At 46.0% G+C, this 25305-nt stretch overlaps 2 pseudogenes across 1 annotated transcript; one reads left to right on the forward strand and one right to left on the reverse strand.

Annotated features, from left to right (window-relative positions):
- The first annotated feature begins 2807 nt into the window (after positions 1-2807).
- On the forward strand, positions 2808-10238 carry LOC125528600 (uncharacterized; annotated as a pseudogene).
- A 2349-nt stretch (positions 10239-12587) lies between these two features.
- LOC125528597 (glucan endo-1,3-beta-glucosidase 10-like) lies at positions 12588-17356 on the reverse strand (annotated as a pseudogene). Its single transcript, XR_015618078.1, has 2 exons — positions 15232-17356; positions 12588-14599 (listed from the first exon to the last, which is right to left on the reverse strand). The product of XR_015618078.1 is annotated as a glucan endo-1,3-beta-glucosidase 10-like (transcript).
- Positions 17357-25305: the final 7949 nt, after the last annotated feature.

Genomic DNA, 25305 nt, shown 5'->3' on the forward strand with positions numbered 1-25305 from the left:
TTTCCACTTGGGTTGTTTGATTTGTTGGATTATATCTTGCGGATTTTTGCACTATACATTTTTAAAGAAATTGTATATGGATGATCTTTTTTTTTCTGTATCGTGCAATCAAGCAAATTTTTACACAAATTAATTATCTATGATTTCTATGGACACGACAATACAATCATATACCCTTTATGTGTTGATGTTTGATTCTGCAAATTAAAGAGACCCTTTAGAGCAACTCTAGCATGTCTCAAAGTCTCAAAAAAGAAAAAGAAAACTATAGCATGTCTCTAAACATGCCCCCAAATGATTTTTAGGGTTCAGAGGAAAAACATCCAAACAGGATCCCCTACTTCAACCCTAAAATATGGAGGTCCGTAAAAAACAACAGCCCATAGCATAGCCCCTTCATTCACCTCTAGCATCCCGGCGCCTTAAGTGCCTACCTGCGCACCTCCATGGCGGCATCCACGTCCAGCCTCCCGACCCTAGCTTCCCGACATGAAGCTTTGATCCACCCGCCTTGTCCTGAAGTGGCACGACATGCGTCGTATTCCAGTGTCATCCGGCCTTCCCGCGTAACTCTGTGATATTTCATGTTCGACAACAAGCTAAGGGTTGCAAAATAGGTGAGCAACAGTGCAACGGATTGACGATGTGCTCAGGAATAGAAGGAAAAGAAAAAACAGAAAAATGGAACAATGAGCTAGTGACTTATGGGTATCATGTGTCGACGCAAAAGGCAACGAGAAATATGGCTATAAATAGGGTCCATTGATAAAGTTGGAAACACTATTTTAGGCTAAAAAAGGGCGCCCCTATGTCTCGCTTATAACGAGATCTAGGAACCCTCACGTAAAGGGGAGCCCCAGATGGGCCGGCCCAGGCCACCCAAGGCCACAGCCTCGTTTTATTTTTCATGTTTTCGTTTTTGCTTTAATTTTTTTACTTTTGTTTCTACTTTCAAATATTCTAAATATATACATATATATATATATATTAAAAAACATTCTACATAAAAAATTGAAAAATGTTTTACAAGTATTTGAAAAATGTTAAGTGTGGACAGAGAAAATGTTTGTCATGTACTCCCTCCGTTCCATATTAGTTGTCGCTCAAACGGATGTATCTAGCACTGAAATACATCTAAATACATCAATTTCAAAGACAACTAATATGAAATGGAGGGAGTATACACAAATGTATAGGAAAAAATACAATGTGTATGAAAAAAATTGGTCATCTATTTTAAAAATTTAATCAAGCATTTGAAAAAATATTGAATATGTATTTGAAAATTGTTAATCAAAATTTGAAAAAGTGAAATGTGTATAGAAAAAATGTTTACCATGTATGAACAAAATGATGAAAAAATTTGATCATGTGTATAAAAATGTCAATCAAGCATTTAAAAAAATTAACAAGCATTTGGAAAATGTCAAATGTGTACAGAAAAACTGTTAAATCATGTATTTAAAATGTTAAATTAGTATTTAAAAAACGGTTACATATGTATACAAAATGTTGACCATGTATTAAAAAATATTAAACATGTATAGAGAAAATGTTGATCATGTATTAAAAAAATGTTACACATGTATTAAAAAAATGTTAAGCATGCATAGAAAAAAAATTTAACTTTGTATTTAAGAATCTTAAATGTGTATAAAAATTTTGACCATGTATTGAAAATGTTAATCAGGTATTTTAAAAATTTAAATTAAGAATTTATAAAAATGTTAAACGTGTATTAAAGTAATTTATTAGATATATTTCAAAATGTGTAAAGAAAGCTAGTGAAACCCGAGAGAAAACAAGGAAAATCGATGAAAAACGAGAAAGAAACAAACAAAAATAAAGTAAAATAAAGAAAAAAGAAAGGAAAAGAATAAAACAATGAGAACTAAAAAAGTAATAAAGAAAACAGAAGGAAAAAATAAAAGAGAAAGGAAAGAAAAACAGGAAAATGGAGAAAGAAACGGATAAAAACAATGAAAAACAAAGAAACAATAGAAACCAGGTCTTTTCAGACGAACCCGGCGCTTACTAAGGGAGTGTTCGGTGATCCACTAGCTCCACCAAATCTGAGAATCTGCAGAGCATCTACTCCCCCGCTCCTGGACTTTTAACTAGCGCTCCACCAACTCCCGGAGCGAGAGTGTGGAGTGGAGGAGAGCCGAACAGGCCCTAAATGGCTAGCTTCGCTACACATCGTCGAGGAGACCCAGGATCGAATCCTAGAATCACCTTTTTTTTTAAAGGTGCCTTAATTGGGCCGGTGTGTTACTGTGGAGTGTGGACTCTTAATACGAGAGATACTACTGTCTCGCTTAATGCTTGACATACCTCCTATCTACTCCCTCTGTTTCGAAATATAAGAACGTTTTTAACACCACACCAGTGTCAAAAACGTTTTTATATTATGGGACGGAGGGAGTAGAAAATATATGAACAACCCCGTCAAACATTTAAGGGCTTTAAAAAAATGCTATAATTGGAGGTGCTCTGAAGCTCGAGCTTGACTCGTTTTCCCAACTTGTTTGATAAATGTCCAGTGATTTGTATGAATTCATCATTTGAGAAAAGGAAAAAAAGTTTTTTTTTTGAGTAGCTTCTAATGGAGCCGATTAGAGAGTGACAGGACTAGCAAAGCTCTTCCCACTGCGTACGAACTCCCCGGCCATTCCCGACGCCGATGCCCCGCCGCCGCTGATCTCCACCCTCCGTCCGCATCCTGCATCCACCCCTCCGCCTCCGCTGCTCCTCCCCAACCTGCACCTCTCCCATGTCCGGTCTCCGCCACCCGCACTGATTTACCTCTCCGTTGTCTCGCCTCCGTCTCCGCCACTCCTTCACCACGCCGATGTCCAACCTCCGCCTCCTCCGCCGCAGCTCCTCCTCCATGTCCACCACCACGTCGCCACTCTCACGGGCCTGGTCCCCCCATTCGGCCTTTGCCGCGGCCACAGAGCGCGTGCGCGCTGGGACGCTCAGCCAAGACGATGCACACCACCTGTTCGACGAATTGCTGCGGCAGGCCAACCCGGTCCCCGGGCGCTCCCTGAACGGCTTCCTCGCTGCCCTCGCACGTGCTACGTCCTCTGCCTCCTGCATCAGAGATGGTCCCGCCCTCGCCGTCGCCCTCTTCAACCGCGTGTGCCGAGAACAGGCCGGCCTGCGGGTGGCGCCTCTCACAGTCCACACCTACGGCATCCTCATGGACTGCTGCTGCCGCGCGTCTCACCCAGATCTAGGGCTTGCCTTCTTTGGTCGCCTCCTCAGGACGGGCCTCAAGACAAATGAGATCGTCGCCAACACCTTCCTCAAGTGCCTCTGCTACGCCAATCGTACGGAAGAGGCTGTCAACGTGCTGCTTCATAGGATGCCCGAGTTTGGCTGTGTACCTAATGCCTTCTCATACAACACTGTTCTGAAGAGCTTATGTGACAATGGCATGAGCCAGCAGGGGCTCGAGCTGCTCAAGATGATTGCAAAAGAAGGAGGTGTCTGCTCTCTCGATCTGGTGGCATATAACACGGTCATCCATGGCTTTTTCAAGGACGGTGAAATAGGCAAGGCATGCAATCTATTCCATGAAATGATCCATCAAGGGGTTGAGCCCGATGTGGTGACTTACGACGCGGTCATTGATGAGTTGTGCAAGGCCAGAGCAATGGACAAGGCAGAAGTAGTCCTTCAGCAGATGGTTGATAAAGGTGTTCAACCTGATACAGTGACATATAATTGCATGATCCATGGATATTCCATATCTGGACGGTGGAAAGAGGCTGCTAAACTGTTCAGAGAAATGACAAGCCGGGGTCTTATACCAAATATTGTTACTTGTGGCTCGTTAATGACTTCCCTTTGCAAGCATGGAAGAAGCAAAGAAGCTAGAGAAATATTTGATTCCATGACTGCCAAAGGCCACAGAGCTAATGTCGTCTCATACTCTATTTTGCTTCATGGGTATGCCAATGAAGGATGCTTTGGTGATATGATTGATCTCTTTAATTCAATGAAAAGCAACGGTATTGCAGCCGACTGCCGTGTTTTCAACATATTAATTAATGGATATGCTAAACGTGGAATGATGGATGAAGCTGTGCTGATATTTACTGAAATGCGGGAAAAAGGAGTGAGTCCTGATGTAGTCACCTATACCACTGTAATAGCCGCACTTTCCAGAATGGGTAGGTTGACCGATGCTGTGGACAAATTCGATGAGATGATTGCAATGGGAGTACAGCCAAGCATACCTGTTTATCAGTCCCTGATTCAGGGTTTTTGCATCGATGGTGATTTGGTTAAAGCCAAGGAGCTGGTTTCTGAAATGATGAACAAAGGTATTCCTTGTCCTAACATTGTGTTCTTCAATTCAGTAATAAACAGTCTGTGCAAAGAAGGAAGGGTTATGGATGCACATGATATCTTTGACTTGGTTATAGACATAGGTGAGAGGCCTGATACCATTACATTTAGTTCACTGATTGACGGATATTGCTTAGTCGGCAAGATGGATAAAGCATTCGGAATGCTTAATGCCATGGAATCAGTTGGTGTTGAGCCTGATTGTAACGCCCTCGATGCGGCTATATCTCTCACGTGTCGAAGCACGACTTAGAGGCATAACCGCATTGAAAGCAATATCGCAAGTGAGGTAATCTTCACACAACTCATGTAATACATAAGGAAAAAAGATACATAGTTGGCTTACAATCGCCATTTTACACAATACATGAATAAGGCATTACATCATCCAAATACAATCAAGGTCCGACTACGGAACCAAAATAAAAGAAGAACCCCAAATGCGACAAGGTCCCCGATCGACCCCAACTGGGCTCCACTACTGATCAACTAGAACGAAACAACACAAAGGACAAGATCTTCATCAAGCTCCTCCTGAGCTTGGTTGCGTCATCTGCACGGTCTCATCGGCACCTGCAAACTGGTTTTGGAAGTATCTGTGAGTCACGGGGACTCAGCAATCTCGCACCCTCGCGATCAAGACTATTTAAGCTTATGGGTAAGGTAAAGGTATGAGGTGGAGCTGCAGCAAGCGACTAGCATATATGGTGGCTAACATATTCGCAAAAGAGAGCGAGAAGAGAAGGCAAAGCACGATCGAGAAACTATGATCAAGAAGTGATCCTAGAACAACCTACGTCAAACATTACTCCAACACCGTGTTCACTTTCCGGACTCCGCTGGAAAGAGACCATCACGGTTACACACGCGGTTGATATATTTTAATTAAGGTCAACTTCAGGTTTTCTACAACCGGACATTAACAAATTCCCATCTGCCCATAACCGCGGGCACGGCTTTCGAAAGTTCAAATCCCTGCAGGGGTGTCCCAACTTAGCCCATCATAAGCTCTCACGGTCAACGAAGGATATTCCTTCTAGCGGGAAGACCCGATTAGACTCGGAATCCCGGTTACAAGACATTTCGACAATGGTAAAACAAGACCAGCAAAGCCACCCAGATGTGCCGACAAATCCTGATAGGAGCTGCACATATCTCGTTCTCAGGGCACACCGGATGAGCCAGACGTCGGGTGGGCCAGCCCAGAGTTGCCCCTGATAGCTCCGGACATCGCTCAGTTTGGACCAACACTCAGAGGAGCACTGACCCAGGGGTTTAAAATAAAGATGACCCTTGAGTTTGCAGAACCCAAGGGAAAGAAAAGGCTAGGTGGCGAATGGTAAAACCAATGTTGGGCCATGCTGGAGGAGTTTTATTCAAGGCGAACTGTCAAGGGTTCCCATTATTACCCAACCGCGTAAGGAACGCAAAATCCGGGAACATAACACCGATATGACGGAAACTAGGGCGGCAAGAGTGGAACAAAACACCAGGCATAAGGCCGAGCCTTCCACCCTTTACCAAATATATATATGCATTAATTAAATAAGAGATATTGTGATATCCCAACAAGTAAACACGTTCCAAACAAGGAACAACATCTCCATGTTTCAACAAGGAACAAACTTCAGTCTTCACCTGCAACTAACAACGCTATAAGAGGGGCTGAGCAAAGCGGTAACATAGCCAAACAATGGTTTACTAGGACATGGTGGGTTAGAGGTTTGACATGGCAATTTGGGAGGTATGATAAGCAAGTGGTAGGCATCGTAGCATAGGCATAGCAAAAGAGCGAGCATCTAGCAAGCAAAGATAGAAGTGATTTCAAGGGTATGGTCATCTTTCCTGAAATCCCGCAAGGAAGAAGAACGAGTCCATGAAGAAGACAAACTGACGTAGTTGAACGGTTTCTCACAAACGCGACGTTATCGGAACCAACCCGAAGAAGCAACACCGGAAAGGAGCACACAACATAGTAAACAACCAACACATAATCATGGCATGATGCACAATCAAGTATGATGCATGTCCGGTTTAAAGAGGCATGGCATGGCAAAATGCACAAGCAACCCTACAAATTAAGTGGAGCTCAATATGCAATGAGTTGCATATTGACGAAACACCACGACAAGTTATTTAGTTCGATCTCGTTTATGTACCCAACAATATTAAATGTTGTTAAACATGGCAAGAGGGTGAAGCAAAAGAAAACTACCTATCTAGGCAAGTTTAAATGAGGCCGGAAACAACGAACAACAATTCCGGTAAATCCCCATGTGCATATATTAGGTTTGGTCCTGTTCTGCCCTAAACCATATTTTATAGTTATTAAACATGCAAGATGATGCCACCATGTTAAACTAGGCAAAATTCTACCCCATTTACATATAAAGTTTGTTAGAAACGGAGCTACGATTATTTAGTTATGAATTAAACCATTTTAGCATAGCATTTATACAAAATTAAACAAACATCAAGTTTAAACATCTTTGACATGGATGAAAGTTGGAAATTATGAAACTAGATGAAATTCTAAGCACTTTACATGTCTAAAACATTTTAATCTGATGCACGGTTCTAGAATTATTATATGCATGATGTTGAGGGTTTTTCTGTAAAAACTGCTGACTCTGGAAAATACAAAAACGTTCTATGTAAAAAAACAGGATACGGGCCGGATCTGGAACAGAGCTGGGGAGCTGCTCACATTGGGCCTTAGCAGGCCGGCTATTGCAGAGGCTGGCAGGGGAAGGAAGCGCCTGGGCCGGGAGGCCGAGCGCTGTGCCTTGGCGCTGGAAGGGAGGCAGCCCAGGCGGGTAGCGAGGCCGCTCGGTCAAAACGGAGGAAGTCAACGCGGGCACTGGTCGCTGTTCGTCCTCATCCTCGAAGCAGCGGGAGTAGGTGCGCGACGGTGCCGGGAACAGCAAGGAGGTGGGCTCCGGTCGGGGATCGAGGGACTTGGCCGCGGCGACTCCAGGCGATGCAGTGGCTGCTCCAACCAGCGAGGAAGGCAAGCGGCCGGGCGGAGCTGGAGGCCAAGGTGGCGGCGTCCTGGTAGAAGCAGAGGACGCAGGCAGCAGCGGCAGAAACGGGGCGGCGGTGAGGAACGCTTGGCGCGAATCTATGGCGGCGCTGGACACCGGTGACAGGGCGCAGGGGTCCAGGACCTGTGAGGAGGAGAGGGGCGGCCATGGCGTTTCGTTGGACTTGGCCGGCTCGATGAAGACGAGCAGCAATGGACAGGCGCGGCTCCTGCAGGGGAACGAGGCGGCGCTGGGGTCGTGCATCATTCGTTCGACAAGGGAAGCAACGGCAGCAGCAGGTTAGGCCGGCGACGGCACCGGTGGCCGGGGACGTTCTTCGTCTCGGTGGTGCTCTCGCCTTGCAGAAGAAACAAGGCGACCACGCGATTAGCAGCAGCAGTAGGAGAAGAACAGCAAGAAACAGGGAGGAGGCGCGGTGAGGAGGACCTGCGGGTCGGAGCAACTTGACGGCGGCGCCATGGCGTGGTGCTGCTCTCGATCCATCGTGGATCGAGGCACTGGAGGAGGGGAGGAGGCGCGGAGCAGCCTGCTCGAGCTCGAGGGTGAGGGCTGCGCTCGGGGGTTGGCCGATGCTCTGCTGGTGGGATGGATCAATGGAGAGAAGTGGCTGGCGCTGGTTGGCTCCGGTTGATTCGGGATGAAATCCCAAGGAGGAAGGAGGTTGGTCGGGTGGCTCGAATGGACCGGGCAAGATCCCGAGGATGGAGGAAATTAGTTGGATCTGAGCGGTTGGGTGGATCTGAAACGAGGAAAGAGGTGGTTGGTCCAGTGCTGGATCCGAGGAGGGTGGCGGCGCAGGAGGGGCTAGGAGCTAGGCTAGGGTTTAGGGTTGATCTGGTCATATATAGCAGGTGGATTTTTGTTAGGTGCATCTGGTCCCTCCGATTTAGATCGGGCGGTCGAGAATAAAATGTTAGGGAGGCCAAATAAGAAAACGGTGACGTTTTGTAGACGTTTGGGGATGATCCGGACACAACGGCAATGATTGTCCGGGTCGGGTCTGGGACAACTTTCGGACGCGCGCGCGAGGGCTTCGGGCTGACGAGAGAGGTTAGGTTGGGCCTGGCGGTAGGTAGTGGGCTGTGTAGACGGTCTCGAGCTAAGAGAAGAGAAGAGAGGAAGGCCCGGTGACTGTTTCCGGAGACCGAAAACGTCCGACGATAGACCGGCTACTATTGCCGCTATATTTATCCGTTGGGGCATCAAACGGACTCCGAATGCGATGAAACTTGGCAGGCGGTCTACTGACAACAAAACAACACCGCATGCCAACTTTCAACCCATTCCGAGAACATTTTCCGGCCACTTATAAAATAATATTTCGGACATGTCGCGGGCGCGTGCAAGTGTGTCTGGGCTCAGAACGGACAACGGAAGGAACTGGGAGAACCCGGACGGATGCAAGTTTTAAAAAACATGATGATGCAATGCGGATGATGACATGATAAAATGCAACACGGAAGCAAATGACAAGACAACAACAGCGAATAACTGGAAGACACCTGGCGCAACGGTCTCGGGGCGTTACACTGATATTGTTACTTACAGTACACTGCTTGATGGCTATTTTAAAAATGGAAGGATAGACGATGGTTTGACTCTGTTCAGAGAAATGCCGCGAAAGAGAATTAAACCTGACACTGTTACATATGGCATCATACTGGATGGGTTGTTTCGTTCTGGGAGAACTGTTGCTGCATGGAAAATGTTCCATGAGATGATCGAAAGTGGAACAACAGTGACCTTTTCCATATATGCTATAATACTTGGAGGTTTTTGTAGAAATAATTGCGCAGACGAAGCTATCACCCTGTTCCACAAATTAGGTGCAATGAATGTGAAGTTCAATATTGCAATAGTCAATACCATGATCAATGCAATGTACAAGGTTGGGAGAAGAGAAGAAGCTAAGGAACTATTTGCTGGAATATTAGCCCGTGGGTTGGTGCCTAATGAATCTACTTACGGAGTAATGATAAAAAATCTTCTAAAAGATGGAGCAGTGGAAGATGCTAACAATGTGTTTTCATCAATGGACAAGAGTGGTATAGTCCCCAGCTCCCGTCTCATCAAATGACATCATCAGATTGTTGTTGGAAAAAGGTGAGATCGCCAAGGCCGGATATTATTTGTCTAAAGTTGATGGGAAGAGCATATCACTTGAAGCTTCAACTACTTCATTGATGTTTTCTCTCTTCTCAAGGAAAGGCAAATATAAGGAGCACATGAAATTGCTCCCTGCCAAGTATCAATTTTTTGATGAGTTGGTTGACTAGTTGATACGTTGCATATGAGACTAATTCCTCAGAAAGCACAGTTTTATTGCTTGTGTAAAGCCCTCCTGCCTGCTTAAGATATCCAATCTTATGCATGACGCTGCACTCTCTATAGGGAAAAGGTATGTGATGTAGGAACCAAATCAGATTGACTTCGAAATACCTGTCGAAGCTAAGTCTTCTGGAAACAATTTCAGTGATTCTGAAAACCAACAACTATTTTGAAACAAGCAAATAATTTTATGAGATAGTTATATGGAAATTCCATTGCAGCATTTGTCAAAGTACACCTCTTTGCGAGCATTACAGTTCCGTAAGTGGAGAAGCTCATTCCCATTGAAATCAAAGCATTTGCATCACCTGAGGGACAACCTTTCTAACATGGATGGTTGTGCCGCTTTTCGGCTGTGGAAAACGGCAATGGTTGTTGACCCACCTGTGACTTTGTAATCTATGTAAAGCAGTCCCATTCCTTTATTTGAATGTATTTTTAGCAATGCCACCCTCAGTGGTCTGGTATGTATGGAATGCTGGATTTACTTTTAATTCTCAGTGCTCATGCCGAAGTCTCCTATATTCTATGCTGCTTCAGTTGTACTGGTGGAGCTTGTTGCGTAATGGTGAGAAAAGTTTTTCCAGTATGATTTCTTTCTGCTTAACTTCATTTAAGATTCAACTATTTTTCCTCATGATTTAAGTAAAGTTATGGCCAAGAATTTACTGGTGTGAACTTTCACTTTAGTCAACGAGTTCCCAACTTTCTGTTTTTTATTTTCCTTCACGTGAGTAGTTGCTCTTTATTTTCCCTCCGCATGATTCTATTCTACGAAAACTACTAATTTAATTTGGCAAAGAGGAACTGTGGGAGCAAAACAAGTTATCCTAACATACCGACAAATGTATAAGTTATTTCATGATCACCATGAAACTGGATAACCAACACTCAACATTAATCCAGCATATAATATAGGTTCATTTATGTTTTTCATACTATTGTATTTATAGTTTAGAATTAACTATTCTTGGGGACCTCTCTTAGTTACCTTTTCACTTGAGTCCTCATTTTCACTTTCACATCCCCCCTGCACTTTCTATTCATTTCTTTGTTTCTTTTCTTCATAAAAATTCAGATTATACTGTATATATTTCTTGCGTGCATTTTCTGGTCAGTTCAGTAAACTTTGCTGAAGCCTGCAAAACACTTAAAAAAAACATGTGGCCGTCAACACCGAATATTGCAAAAAAAACTGAATAATGTAGATGTAAGTAAAGTGAAACTATGGCTACTCACTCTTGAATTTAGATAATTCAACGCATCTTGTGAGTATCCTTCCCCCAACACTTTGTCCAGTTAGTATTTTTGCCTCAGCAGGGAAAGATTCAACCCACACAGTCTCCGACCCCCTTTTATAAGGTCCAGTTAGTATTTTTGCCTCCACATAGTGGAGCTCTTTAAAGCACTGTGCAAATGAAGTTACATTGTTATGCATATATAAAATATTGCACAACCTGTGACTTATCTATCCCTTTGCATCTGTACTTAGTTGGCATGGACAGGAGTGCCTTGCACACCGGACTTCTCTCCATTTCATTGTCCTCCATTTTCCCATTTTTGCTCTGATTTCCCATCAGGTTTTGTCATGCAGTACTTATACCTATAGGTTTCTTTGTTATTTCTTTGTTGTCGGAGGTGCCAGCTTTGCAGAGTGAGAGCTTGCCTGCCTGTTGATGTTGATGTTAATCTTGTCAGTAATCTGAAATGTTTTTCGCCGATGTTGATGTGAATGTTTCTGCTAATCTGAAATATTTTCCTCTCATCTTGCATTATGATGTTTATTTCCGCTAATCTGAAATATTTTACTCTGATCTTGCATAAGATGTTCAAGGTCAGGCTGTCGTAAGGATATGAGTGGGTCCATGGAGGGTCCTTTTTGTGGGCAGTTATGCTAAGGTATCATCTGAATAATGCTTTCCTGTCTATTTTTTCTTAATCTGTGTAGCTATTTGAAATTGTAGTCATAGTCATGTTCGATTCCTGACAAGTGTCTTTTCGTAGTAATGTTGAGTGTAGACACAAAGAGACAATATAAGTCGTTGGATTGTATACCCTCTACTTTCTTACTCTGCTGCTCTGTAAGATGAGCAGACTGAGGTTCATAAATTACCATGCCTGGGAGTATCCCGTCCCACTACTTTTTTCTACTCCCTAAAGCGTCTTATATTAGTTTACAGAGGTAGTATTTGGCAGTCTTTCCTTTCATTGAAGCATCAAAACTAAACCAACTTTGCCATACTAGAGCCATATCCGCCAAATTAGTTCTAGGTCGTCTTGTGTATCATACAGATACAGTTATGCTTTTCTCTATCCACTAGGCCTACAGGTGTTCTAGGTCGTCTTGTGGCATGATCACGTGTGGTTTTGAGCACCTGTAGTATTCGATTATGCTAAATCCTTGTGTTGATTTCTTGCAAAGAAAAAGTAATACCCTTTGGAGATATAAGGTTTTTTAGCCCAACTGTGGTACGAGTCTATAGCACACAATGCACACGTGCTCATCGATATGGGACTAAAACACACACGATCCAGAGACAGCGCAGGTGATCAGACATCTCATCCAAAAGCTTCACCCAGAAACCATTCCTCTTTCCGCTGCAGTTTACACCCGGCTGAATTATTCCTGCAGCAGATGACCATTGCCTGGACCAAAGGCCCCAAAGACACAAAGGCTCCTATTTACAGAGTAAAGCGCACACACCGTTGCAATGAGCCTTTTCCCTTGCAGGGGAGAAAGTTCTGCCCTGATGGACGAAACAAGCAGAGCATATATTCCTCCGGTCCACTTCAGTCCATCTCTATGCTTTCCATATAATAACATCATTTTGGATGCAGTACCTATGCTCTGTGTGGTGTGTGCCCAATCTTTCATTTGTTAATAAACGGATGTTAATTAGGTTTGTTATGTGGGGTTATATAAATGCATCTGTCACTGGAATTTTAAGTACTACCAGGTGTACCTTAACGCGGAGTATGTTGCGGTAGTGTGGAGTATATAAGACCAGCTATGTAGTGGATATGTACTACTCTTTAGTTAGGTATCATACATCTTTACCTAATACTAAAGCAAATTGAGTTTCTTTCGTCCGTCATGGCATTTTTCAAAAAAGTCCTTCTATTTCAAAGAATTCAACCCGCAGTCTTTTTTAAGTTAAAATGAGTCATTATTTTCGTGTTTTACACAAAAGTCCCTGTCGTTTCCTGAAATCAACCCGCCGTCCGGATTTAAGTCACACCCGAACCGTTATTTTACATTTTTCGAACCCCCCCTTGATGTTTTAGGTAATTCATCCGTGGATCATATTTAAATCAAACAAATGCTTTTTAAAATCATTCATATCTTCTAAACCGTAACTCCGACTTGAACATGTTATATATGAAATTTGATTAGAAAAAATGTAGAATATGAATATGAGATTATTTTTACCTGTTAAGTATTTTTAAATATTATTTTGGAATATATTTGAGTCAAACCAAATGATTTTTTAAATTATCTGTATCTTTTAAACCATAACTCTGATTTTAACATATTATATATGAAATTTTGTTAGAAAAATGTGTGGAATCTAAATATGATGTTAACTTTACCTGTTAAATATTTTCAAAATATTGTTATGGAAGCAAACTTATAATTTATAGCGCAAGATTCTTTTTTTATACTGGCGGCGATCCGGATTGCAAATAAACACCCCACTATGACCATATACGGAAAAGAAAACATCGATAACTACACATGCATACCTCTGAAAAATGTCGCAGGGGAAAACAACAGATTTCTCATCGCGAGAGTGAGAGAAAGCGAGCGAGGGAGAGAGAGAGAGGGAGGGAGGGAGAGAGACGCCTTAGGATTAACCATATTCAACACACGTTTTTTGTTGTTTTGTGTGAACGCCGAGGCCATCGCCGGCGAGAGTGAGAAGGAGGATAAGGGGCAACACAAATATGATGCCTCGCAGAAATAAAGGAGATGGACCTATTGTGGTTTTGAGTGATGGTTGTTGAGTTAAGAGCGTGTGTTATGTTTTCTCTCCCGTTGCAACGCACGGGCTCTTTTGCTAGTATACAAAAAAGTAAATTATGTACTCGTTTATATGTGCAAATACAAATCCATATTTGAGAATTGAGATATATGCTACCACATATTAGTGTACGAGGCATGAATGTATCTACACCCCGGTTGTACGATGTAGTTTTACTTTGTCACTAAAATTTATTTTTTATCTTTATATTTACAAAGTAGATTTGTTTACATAGAACTGGGAAAAGGAGTATATTGTCAAAACAGGTCTTTCAACAAACATATGTACTACCTCTGTACGAAAATATAAGACGTTTTATGTATTACCTCTGTACCAAAATATAAGACGTTTTTAGGCTAAACTAGACTACAAAAACGTTTTGTATATTGATACGGAGGGAGTATTTTACTGGGTTTGTCTCAACTATTGCTTCTAAAATTTGAAGTGATTTCTGTATTGGAGCCAACGAGTAACTTGACAATCAATATATGCAACTGACCTTGCATTGCATGATTACTAGGAACCAAAAAGAAGTGTCTGGTTTAATGACACTGACTAACCCATTAGCTTACCACCAATTACAAGACCACATCAACTGAAACAACATGGCAGATTGGAGAGAAAGGAGTAAACACCTAAGGACAAAATAGTTTTTCCAAGACAGGCTTCAAGAAACCAGGGGCACCCCCTGACTCCATTTGAGACACCAGAGGCTTCCTTCCTTCCATGCACACATATCCTTCCATGTAAGCACCACTTGGAAGTTGCTCAGAATTAGAATGCTATCATCATCAACAGGACAGCCGCATATGCTGGCATGGTTGCTTGTGTCCATGTCCACCAACCCTATCAAGCACAAGAACAAGCACAAACACAAGGAGACACATCAGCAGGTGACCAAAAGGGAGCAGAGCCAACATGAAGACAGGTCACTCAGAATTTGTTCTTCTCGTTTATGATCACAGGTCACTTGGCACTGATCTCCCCCTTTACGGTTTCATAGTTTTGTATTTTATGGCTACCAGAACAAGCAAGTTGTGTGTATCGATGGTCCACGTGTCGGTCCAATGGCATGTCCTTTATGAGAAGTTTTGGATATTTAAATATGGACTACATACGGACTGAAACGAGTGAACAACACACTAAAACGCGTCTATGCACATCCAATTCAGAAAAAGATGGAACATCTTATATACTTCCAAATTACCATGGTTATGATGTCTTACTGTACAGAAACAGAGTTTTGGATCAGGTAATGGCATGCTCCTTTATGCCATGATATTACCTTGGGGCTGTCAATCAAAAGGCATCACCAAGCATGCATGGTGCAACCTTTTTTAACTTGCCTACACTTTTACCGTGAAAACTTTGCAAACTAATCCAAAATGGAGCTTTTTCAGTTAGAAAGGAATCGATGCAAAGCGCGGACAAAGCTTATACTACTGCTAATTAACAAGAACAAAAAGCGGAGCTCTCACCACGTTCGCCTTTGCCGATGATGCCGAGATGCTGTAGTAGCCGTTGTTCTGTGGCCCGCCGCCCCTGCCGCTGCCGGTAATGCTTCCGGTGCCGCCCGCGCCGGATGAGGTGGTGGCGTTGTCCTTGGGCAGGCGGTAGGCGAGCTCGTACACCGGCGTGCCGTGGGGGCTTGAAGAGGCCGTAGTTGCGCTCCGAGGAGGGGCCGGGCTTCATGTTCTCGTTGAAGAGCGTGAACATGTAGACGCGCAGCGCCCCGTCCGGCCGCAGCGGCGTGCCCTTGCCCTCGCCCACCAGCCGCATCACGTTGCCGTTGTACCTCGCGGCGTCGCACCCGTCTCGTTGCCGTCGCCGGCCGACGGCCACCCGGTCTCCGACACGCGCACCTCCACCGCGCGCGCCGCCGCGCCACGGTTGGCCGCCGCGATCGCGTGGTACACGGCGTCCACCTGGGCCACCAGCATGTTGGGGTAGCGCAGCCCGGAGGACGGGTCAGGGACGCCGTCGTGGCCGGGCTCGAGCAGGGCGTACTCGAGCTCCACGCCGGCGGGGTCCTCGGCGTACGCGAAGTAGGGGTAGGCGTTCACGAGGAACGGCGAGCCGGTGCGCGCGTGGAAGTCGAGGATCGGGCAGAGCACCGGGAGGAGGTCCTTGCGGAAGTATGCCGACGAGGGCCGGTAGGACGTGGCGAGCACGCCGAGGTTGTGCGCGGTGGTGACCGCGACCTGCTTGTCGAGGCCGAGCTGCGCGAGCGCGTCGTGGATGCACTGCATGGCCGGGAGCAGCGACGGCGTGAGCGCGGAGCTGTTGGCGCCCGTGAGCACCTCGTTGCCGACGGTGAGGACGGCGATCTTGGTGGCCGGGAGCGCCGGCTGGATGACGGAGCGGACCCAGGCGGAGGCGCCGGAGGGGGTGGGGACGGCGGCGAGGCACTCGTCGGGGACGCCGACGATGAGCTCGACGCCCGTGTTGGCGAAGGAGCGGAGGGTGGCCGGGTCGGCGTCGTAGAGGCGGACGCGGCCGACGCCCAGGCCGGCGAGGAGCTGCAGGGCGGAGGTCGTCGGTGGGAGGTTGTTCCCCACCCGGCCGTAGTTGATGCCCAGCAGCGCCGACGGCGTCGCCTCGGGCGCGGCCGGCAGAAGGAGCACGAGCAGGAGGAGAAGGAGCGGCATTGTCTTGTCACGGCTTGATGGCTTGGAGTGGGCTCACCTGGGCAAGTGCTCTGTCCTACCGTTGTGCAAACCAGATGATTTCTTTCCTAGAGAAATCAGCTGCCTAGGCCAGCCCTCCGATCTGGCACTGGTGCCCGTTCGATCGCAGCAAACTCAGTCCATCGTCTTTTTCCCCTCTGGTCTTTCATCCACCTCGCGCATCATTGACCATCTACGTAGTGGCATCTGTGCCGGCGAACTCAAAACTATGTTCAAATTTGTCACTTCATGGTCCATGTGTTTGGCAAAAAGTACTTGAGAAAGCCAAATGTCGTTGACACCACCAAACTTTTGGCATTTGAAGAAGTATAAGAGGATTTCTCAGTATGCTCGATTCCATCGATTGCATGCACTAGATATTGCAGAAGTGTTGGTAGCAGGTGGTTGGTAGGTTTGCAAGGGCAATACCAAGGTCATAACGGAGAGACCACAATCATGCTAGAAGCAGTGGCATCACAAGACCTGTGGATTTGTAACTCTTTCTTTGGCATGTCAGGGTCTCACAATAATATTATGTGCTTCAACAATCTCCGTTATCTGCAAAACTTTGTCATGTGTAGCCTTCAAAGTGCAACTATACCACTAATGGGCACAACTACCGATAGTGTCTATCCTCATTAGCCGATGACTGACTATCTCCGAGCCAAAAGGTAACATGAAAAGTCTCTTTGTCCAAATGCATGAAGGTTCTAGGAAGGTTGTGGAAAGGGCATTTGGAGTGCTCAAATCTCCTCAGGCTATTGTTCGTGGACCTGCAAATATGTGGGATCTCTATACAGTGTGGAAGGTGATAATTTGTTGTGTGGTCATGAAAAATATAATTGTGAAGGATGAGGATGATGGTGTCCGTAATGTTGATTTTAAAAACCATGGCCCACATGTCCACCTCCTAGAACAAGAGGCAAACTAGGTTGCACATTTTCTTGAGATTGCATCGGTAACTTCCAGATTGAGAAGCGCATCAACAACACCTAAATGATCTTGTGGAGCATTTGTAGATACAACATGGAAACCAATAGATTGGTTGTATCCTTTGATTTTTTTTTAATTTTTTTTCTTATGTTTGAACTATGTCCTCTAAATAGTATTTATATTTTAAGAATGTATGGATTTCTAATTTTGTACTGTGTATTTACACGTTTAAACTATATCTTTCAAGTGTTCAAGTTGGTTGAAGAAAAAATGGGCAAAAATGCAGACCATGCAAATGGGGGAGGCTGAATAGGGATGCCATTGGGCGTTGGTTTTTCATGGACAAATGAGCCATGCCCGCTGACATGAAATATGGGATCTCATTTGATGTTAAACTTATCTAAATTTGACCAAGTTTACTAAGAAACATAATGATTACATCTACAATATCAAATCTGGTATCATTAGATAAATCATTAAGTGAGATTTCATATTTTATTGGTGTTATAGATGTTGATATATTTCTTAATGAATTGGGCAAACAGAGAAAAATTTAACTTCAAAAAAAGTTGATACACCTTATATTTACTAAAAGAGGGGGGGGGGGGGTGCTAGGGCTTAGATGGTTTAAAATACATGGAATATCTAAATGGGCACGTTCCCTCATTAGTCTTTTCCACTCCTTGTCGCGGGAATGAATCTGACAGTAAGGGAGGGGTAGGATGGAGGAGCATTGTCTAGCTACATCACAAGTGTGACAGAAGAGATTTACGAGTGCAGGACCCTCTCGGAAGAGTTAAGGACCTACGTCTCGAGCTGCTAGAGTTGTTTTCTTATGTCTGGATAATTATCAACGATTGCGAATCCCTAAACAAGTGCTACGGGTGGCTTATATAGAGTGAACCCTTGAGCTAGCCCTTTACGTGGAGGAATTGATTATTATGTTGATTACAAGCGTTACTACAAGTAACTGAAGGTCTAATGGCTAATAACGCTAGGCATCGTGCTCTTCGACCGCTTCAGGTCCTGCGTGGTCTCTTCGTCTCCCTTAGCCGAGTGCAGGTGGGGTAGTCGAGTGACTGCGATGCGGCCGACTGGAATAAGGCTTGGTGAGCACCTGAGTGCACCCGTAGCCCAGGAGCCTTCTTGTCTGTTGATATGGGGCCCTAGATTTAGTCCAGGATGTCTGCTCCTTGACCCTACTTGTAGTAGGTGACTCCATCACTCCTTACCTTCAATTGTGATTTTTTTTCCGCATTAATTGCTAAATCTAGAAAGTCAAGATAACTTATTTCTTAAAATTGATGAATCTTTGTTGTGTCTTAGATAGCTTATCAGGTGGGGCTTGGTTAAAAATGGATGAATCAATAGTAATTCATCCTTTTTTTTGCGATGTAATCGGTAATCCATCTTAACCATTAGGTTTTTAAAGGATCTTAACAATTAGGTTCATCCCTGTGAAGGCTGTAAAATAAGACTTTTTTATTAGAGAATCCAAAAAGAAGCTTTAAGAAAAATGAGAGAACAACCTTCGAGGAAGAAGTCCATTTTTCATCCTAGTTGTTTTCTTAACAAAAGAAAAAACTTTGTGAACCGTTCAAACACCGGTGTTGAGTAGTGTGATTGTATTAGAAAACATAGATTAGACTAGGAAATATTTTGGTTTGCCTTGTACTTTAAATAGATCATATATTCCTATATATATGCCCACGAGACTCAAGAAATATAACAACTATTTCACTAATCTTTCTCTTCCTTCTAACATGGTATCTATCGCAAGTCGATCCTAAACCCTAGCCGCTGCCGCTTCCGCACCCGTGCGCCGTCCCCGACGCGGTCGGCCTCCATGACCGCTGCCGGGGGCTGCGCCGCCCGTACCTAGAGTTCGTCCGCCGATCGTGTTGACCGGCTGCTCTTTTCTCGGTTTTCTCTATCCCGCCAGTCATCTTGATCGCGCGGTTTCTTTTTAGTTTTTTAGTGATCGGTTTGCGTCGCCCACCGCCGTCGTCGACCCTGAGCGCCTCTCCTCCGACCTCGGCGCGACCAGCCGGCCTCTCCTCCGACCCGGCGGCCACGCGCGTCGAGGCGGCCCGCCAGGGCCAGCCGCCGTCCACGCGTCGGTCCGCCCGTCGCCGTGCGTCGGCCGTCACCGCCCTGCTCCAACTGGGACACCTGCGTCGCCCCGACCCGGCGGCCTCGTGCCATGCGATGGCCAATCATAGTCGTCGCTCGCGCGCCGGCCCGCCCATCGATCCACATCACCCACCTCCGCCGCGTCTGCACGGCGGCCCGGCGGTCTACCTCGTCGGCCTCGTTCTCGGTTGCGTTGGGACGGCTGCGTCGGCTGCCTTAACTCGGGCACCGCTGCTCCGTTAGTCGCTCGGGCCTCGCTGCCCGGGTGCCGGCGTTGCTTTGGCAGACCGGGTGCTGGTGCTGACAAGCTCGTCCACACGACGTCCCACGCCGTTCGTCATCGCCGGCTTCATCTCAGACTCCGCTGTAACCATGCCTCCACCGAGCGGCGTCCCCGACCTCGCGCGCGATTGGCTTGATCACCCGCTTGCCGCTGCCATCCGCCTCATCTACGCCGCGCGGCCGACTTGGCACGTCGGTTACGCGCGCCTCCGCAGGTCCCGTGAAGATCGTCCCCGAGTTCAGCACGCCTCTCCATCGATTGAGCATCGAGCTGCCGCTGCATCTCCCCGTCGGGCCGCAGCGTTGCCGCCCCGTGGTTCTCCTCGCGGCTGCATCGACACGTGCGTCGCCGCTGCGTCGCCCCGTCGGGCCGTAATGTCACGATACGCGGTCCCCGTCGCCGCTCCGAGGCCGTCCCCGCGGTTGCACCAACTCGTGAACCGCTGTTGTGTCGTCCCTTCGGACCGCAGTGTCGCAGTCCGTGGTCCCCGCCGCCGCCTAGAGGTCTTCCCGCCGTCGCCCTGACCCATCTGTCGCCGCCGCGTCGCCCCTTCGGGCCATAGTGCCGCGGCCCGCGGTCCGCTCCGCCGTCACCGCGCGTCGACCTCCCGTGGTATGCGTTGCGCCGTCTTCCTTGGCGCGGGAACGCCACCGTCCGCGCCGGTCTTCGTCACGCTGTCATGGTTCTTCGCCTACTTCGAGCACCGCCGCCGCACTCCTAACCTAGACGCCGCCGCTCTTCTTTGGCCGCCGCCGCCGCTACCTTCATAGTCGCCGCCGCCCGTCCACCCCCTTCGTCTTCGTCCAAGCACCAGCCCGTCGCCAGCGTCGCCATCATCTACCCCGACCACTTCTTCTACTCCGACCACCATTGGTGACATCGGCCCCGCGCCGATGGATGCCGCAGTCGCCGTCGAGTTCTTCTCTGCTGGCCCCTTCGACTTCTCCGACGTGGCGTACAGCTCGTGCAGGTCCCTCGTCTACGCATGCCCGGTGCTAGCAACACCGTGTTGAAAATATGCCCTAAAGGCAATAATAAATTGGTTATTATTATATTTCCTTGTACATGATAATTGTTTATTATCTATGCTAGAATTGTATTGATAGGAAACTCAGATACATGTGTGGATACATAGACAACACCATGTCCCTAGTAAGCCTCTAGTTGACTAGCTCGTTGATCAATAGATGGCTACAGTTTCCTGACCATGGACATTGGATGTTGTTGATAACGGGATCACATCACTAGGAGAATGATGTGATGGACAAGACCCAATCCTAAGCCTAGCACAAGATCGTGTAGTTCGTTTGCTAAAGCTTTTCTAATGTCAAGTATCATTTCCTTAGACCATGAGATTGTGCAACTCCCGGATACCGTAGGAGTGCTTTGGGTGTGCCAAATGTCACAACGTAACTGGGTGGCTATAAAGGTTCGCTACAGGTATCTCTGAAAGTGTCTGTTGGGTTGGCACGAATCGAGACTGGGATTTGTCACTCCGTGTAACGGAGAGGTATCTCTGGGCCCACTCGGTAGGACATCATCATAATGTGCACAATGTGACCAAGGAGTTGATCACGGGATGATGTGTTACGGAACGAGTAAAGAGACTTGTCGGTAACGAGATTGAACAAGGTATCGGGATACCGATAATCGAATCTCGGGCAAGTACAATACCGCTGGACAAAGGGAATTGAATACGGGATTGATTGAATCCTCGACATCGTGGTTCATCCGATGAGATCATCGTGGAACATGTGGGAGCCAACATGGGTATCCAGATCCCGCTGTTGGTTATTGGCCGGAGAGTTGTCTCGGTCATGTCTGCATGGTTCCCGAACCCGTAGGGTCTACACACTTAAGGTTCGATGACGCTAGGGTTATTAAGAAGACTTGTATGTGATTAACGAATGTTGTTCGGAGTCCCGGATGAGATCCCGGACGTCACGAGGAGTTCCGGAATGGTCTAGAGGTAAAGATTTATATATGGAAATTTGTTGTTCGGGTTCCGGAAAAAATTTGGTTTTTTCCGGTATTGTATCGGGAAGCTTCCGGAGGATTCCGGAGGGGTCTGGAGGTCTGGAAAATGTTCCACCACGTCCAATACAGCAGCATGGGCTGTAGGGGGCGCCCTAACCTTAATGGGCCAAGGGCACCAGCCCCCCCAAGGCCCATGCGCATGGGAGAGGGGAAACCCTAAAGGGGAGGGCCTTCACTTGACTTGGGAGGCACTCCTCCCCCCCTTGGCCGCCGCCCCCAATCCTAGATGAGATCTAGGGGGGCCGGCCCCCTCTCTCCCCACCTATAAATAGTGGAGGGGTGGGAGGGCGGCCACACCCTTGAACCTGGCGCAGCCCCTCCCCTCCAATACCTCTCCTCCTCCGCGTGAGCTTGGCGAAGCCCTGCCGGAGAACTGCCACTCCATCACCACCACGCCGTCGTGCTGCTGTTGGACTCTCTTCCTCAACCTCTCCCTCCTCCTTGTTGGATCAAGGCATGGGAGACGTCCCCGTTCCGTACGTGTGTTGAACGCGGAGGTGCCGTCCGTTCGGCGCTAGGATCATCGGTGATTTGGATCACGACGAGTACGACTCCATCAACCCCGTTCACTTGAATGCTTCCGCTTATCGATCTACAAGGGTATGTAGATGCACTCCCCTTCCCCTCGTTTCTAGATTACTCCATAGATTGATCTTGGTGATGCGTAGAAAATTTTAAATTTCTGCTACAATCCCCAACAGTGGCATCATGAGCTAGGTCTATGCGTAGTTTCTATGCACGAGTAGAACACAAAGCAGTTGTGGGCGTGGATATTGTCAATTTGCTTGCCGTTACTAGTCTTATCTTGATTCGGCGGCATCGTGGGATGAAGCGGCCCGGACCGACCTTACACGTACGCTTACGTGAGACTGGTTCCACCGATTGACATGCACTAGTTGCATAAGGTGGCTGGCGGGTGTCTGTCTCTCCCACTTTAGTCGGATCGGATTCGATGAAAAGGGTCCTTATGAAGGATAAATAGAAATTGGCATATCACGTTGTGGTTTTGGCGTAGGTAAGAAACGTTCTTGCTAGAAACCTATAGCAGCCACTAAAAACTTGCAACAACAATTAGAGAACGTCTAACTTGTTTTTGCAGCATGTGCCGTGTGATGTGATATGGCCAAAAGGATGTGATGAATGATATATGTGATGTATGAGATTGATCATGTTCTTGTCATAGGAATCACGACTTGCATGTCGATGAGTATGACAACCGGCAGGAGCCATAGGAGTTGTCTTAATTTATTTATGACCTGCGTGTCAACATAAACATCATGTAATTACTTTACTTTATTGCTAAAGCGTTAGCCATAGTAGTAGAAGTAATAGATGACGAGACAACTTCAAGAAGACACGATGATGGAGATCATGGTGTCATGCCAGTGACAACGATGATCATGGAGCCCCAAAGATGGAGATCATAAGGAGCAAAATGATATTGGCCATATCATGTCATTATTTGATTGCATGTGATGTTTATCATGTTTTACATCTTATTTGCTTAGAATGACGGTAGCTTGAATAAGATGATCCCTCACTAAAATTTCAAGAAAAGTGTTCCCCCTAACTGTGCACCGTTGCGAAGGTTCGTTGTTTCGAAGCACCACGTGATGATCGGGTGTGATAGATTCTAACGTTCGAATACAACGGGTGTTGACGAGCCTAGCATGTACAGACATGGCCTCGGAACACGGAAGACTGAAAGGTCGAACATGAGTCGTATAGAAGATACGATCAACATGAGATGTTCACCGTTGATGACTAGTTTGTCTCACGTGATGATTGGACATGGCCTAATCGATTCGGATCATGTTTCACTTAGATGACTAGAGGGATGTCTATCCGAGTGGGAGTTCATTAAATAATTTTATTAGATGAACTTAATTATCATGAACATAGTCTAAATATTCTTTGCAAATATGTTGTAGATAAATAGCTCATGTTGTAGCTCCCTGTTTCAATACATTCCTAGAGAAAGATTAAGTTGAAAGATATTGTAAGCAATGATCCGGACTAGGTCCATAGTCCGAGGAGTGTCCTCACTGCTACACATAAGGCTTACGTCTTTGATGCACCGCTCGATGTGCAAACCCCTACAACGTCGTTTGTGGATGTTGTGAACACCTGACAGACACATCCTGATGACTACTTGATAGTTTAGTGCACCATACTTTACGGCTTAGAATCGGGATTCCAATGACGTTTTGAACGCCATAGAACATATGAGATGTTCCAAGAGCTGAAATTGGGATTTCAGGCTCATGCCCGTGTCGAGAGGTGTGAGACCTCTGACAAGTTCTTTTGCCAACAAGATGGAGGAGAATAGCTCAGCTAGTGAGCATGTGCTCAGAATGTCTGGGTGCTACAATGACTTAAATCAAGTGGGAGTTAAACTTCCAGATAAGATAGTGATTGATAGAGTTCTCTAGCCACTATCACTAAGCTACTAGATCTTCGTGATGAACTATGACATGCAAGGGATGGAGTTGATTCCGGAGCTGTTCGCGGTGCTTAAGACCGCAAAAGGTAGAAATCAAGAAGGAGCATCAAGTGTTGACGGTTTAACAAGACCACTGGTTTCAAGAAGGGCAAGGGCTAGAAGGGAAACTTCATGGATGGCAAACCAGTTGCCGCTCCAGTGAAGGAACCCAAGGTTGAACCCAAACCCGAGACTAAGTGCTTCTATTGTAAGGGGAACGGTCACTGGTAGCGGAATTACCCCAAATGCATGGTAGATAAGAAGGCTGGCAACTTCAAAGTGTATACGTGTTATTAATGTGTACCTCACTAGTACTCCTGGTAGTACCTGGGTATTGGATACCGGTTCAGTTGCTATTATTGTGACTTGAAGCAAAAGCTACGAACTAAACGGAGACTGTCTAAGGGCGAGGTGACGATGTGTGTTGGAAGTGTTTCCAAAGTTGATGAGATCACCATCGCACGCTACGTCTGCCTTCGGGATTAGTATTGAACCTAGATAAATGTTATCAGGTGTCTACGTTGAGCATGAATATGATTAGATCATGTTCATTGCAATACGGTTATTCATTTAAGTTAGAGAATAATGGTTATTCTGTTTACATGAATAATACATTTCATGGTCATGCACCCTATGTGAATGGTTCATTGAATCTCGGTCGTGGTAATACACATGTTCACGCCAAAATATGTAGAGTTAATAATGATAGTACCACTTTGTTGTGGCACTGCCGCTTAGGTCATATTGGCGTAAGATGCATGAAGAAACTCCATATCGATGGATGTTTGGAGTCACTTGATTTTGAATCGCTTGACACATGCGAGCCATGCCTCATGGGCAGGATGACTAAGACCCCGTTTTCAGGTACAATGAAACGGGCAAGTGACTTGTTGGAAATCATACATACTGATGTGTGTGATCCAATGAGAATTGAAGCGTGCGGTGGATATCGCTATTTTCTCATCTTCATTGACGATTTGAGTAGATATAGGTATATTTACTTAATGAAGCACAAGTC

This window comes from Triticum urartu, chromosome 1A, assembly GCF_056163025.1.
Source record: "Triticum urartu cultivar PI428250 chromosome 1A, HENAU_Tu73, whole genome shotgun sequence".
In the NCBI taxonomy this organism is placed as follows: Eukaryota; Viridiplantae; Streptophyta; class Magnoliopsida; order Poales; family Poaceae; genus Triticum; species Triticum urartu.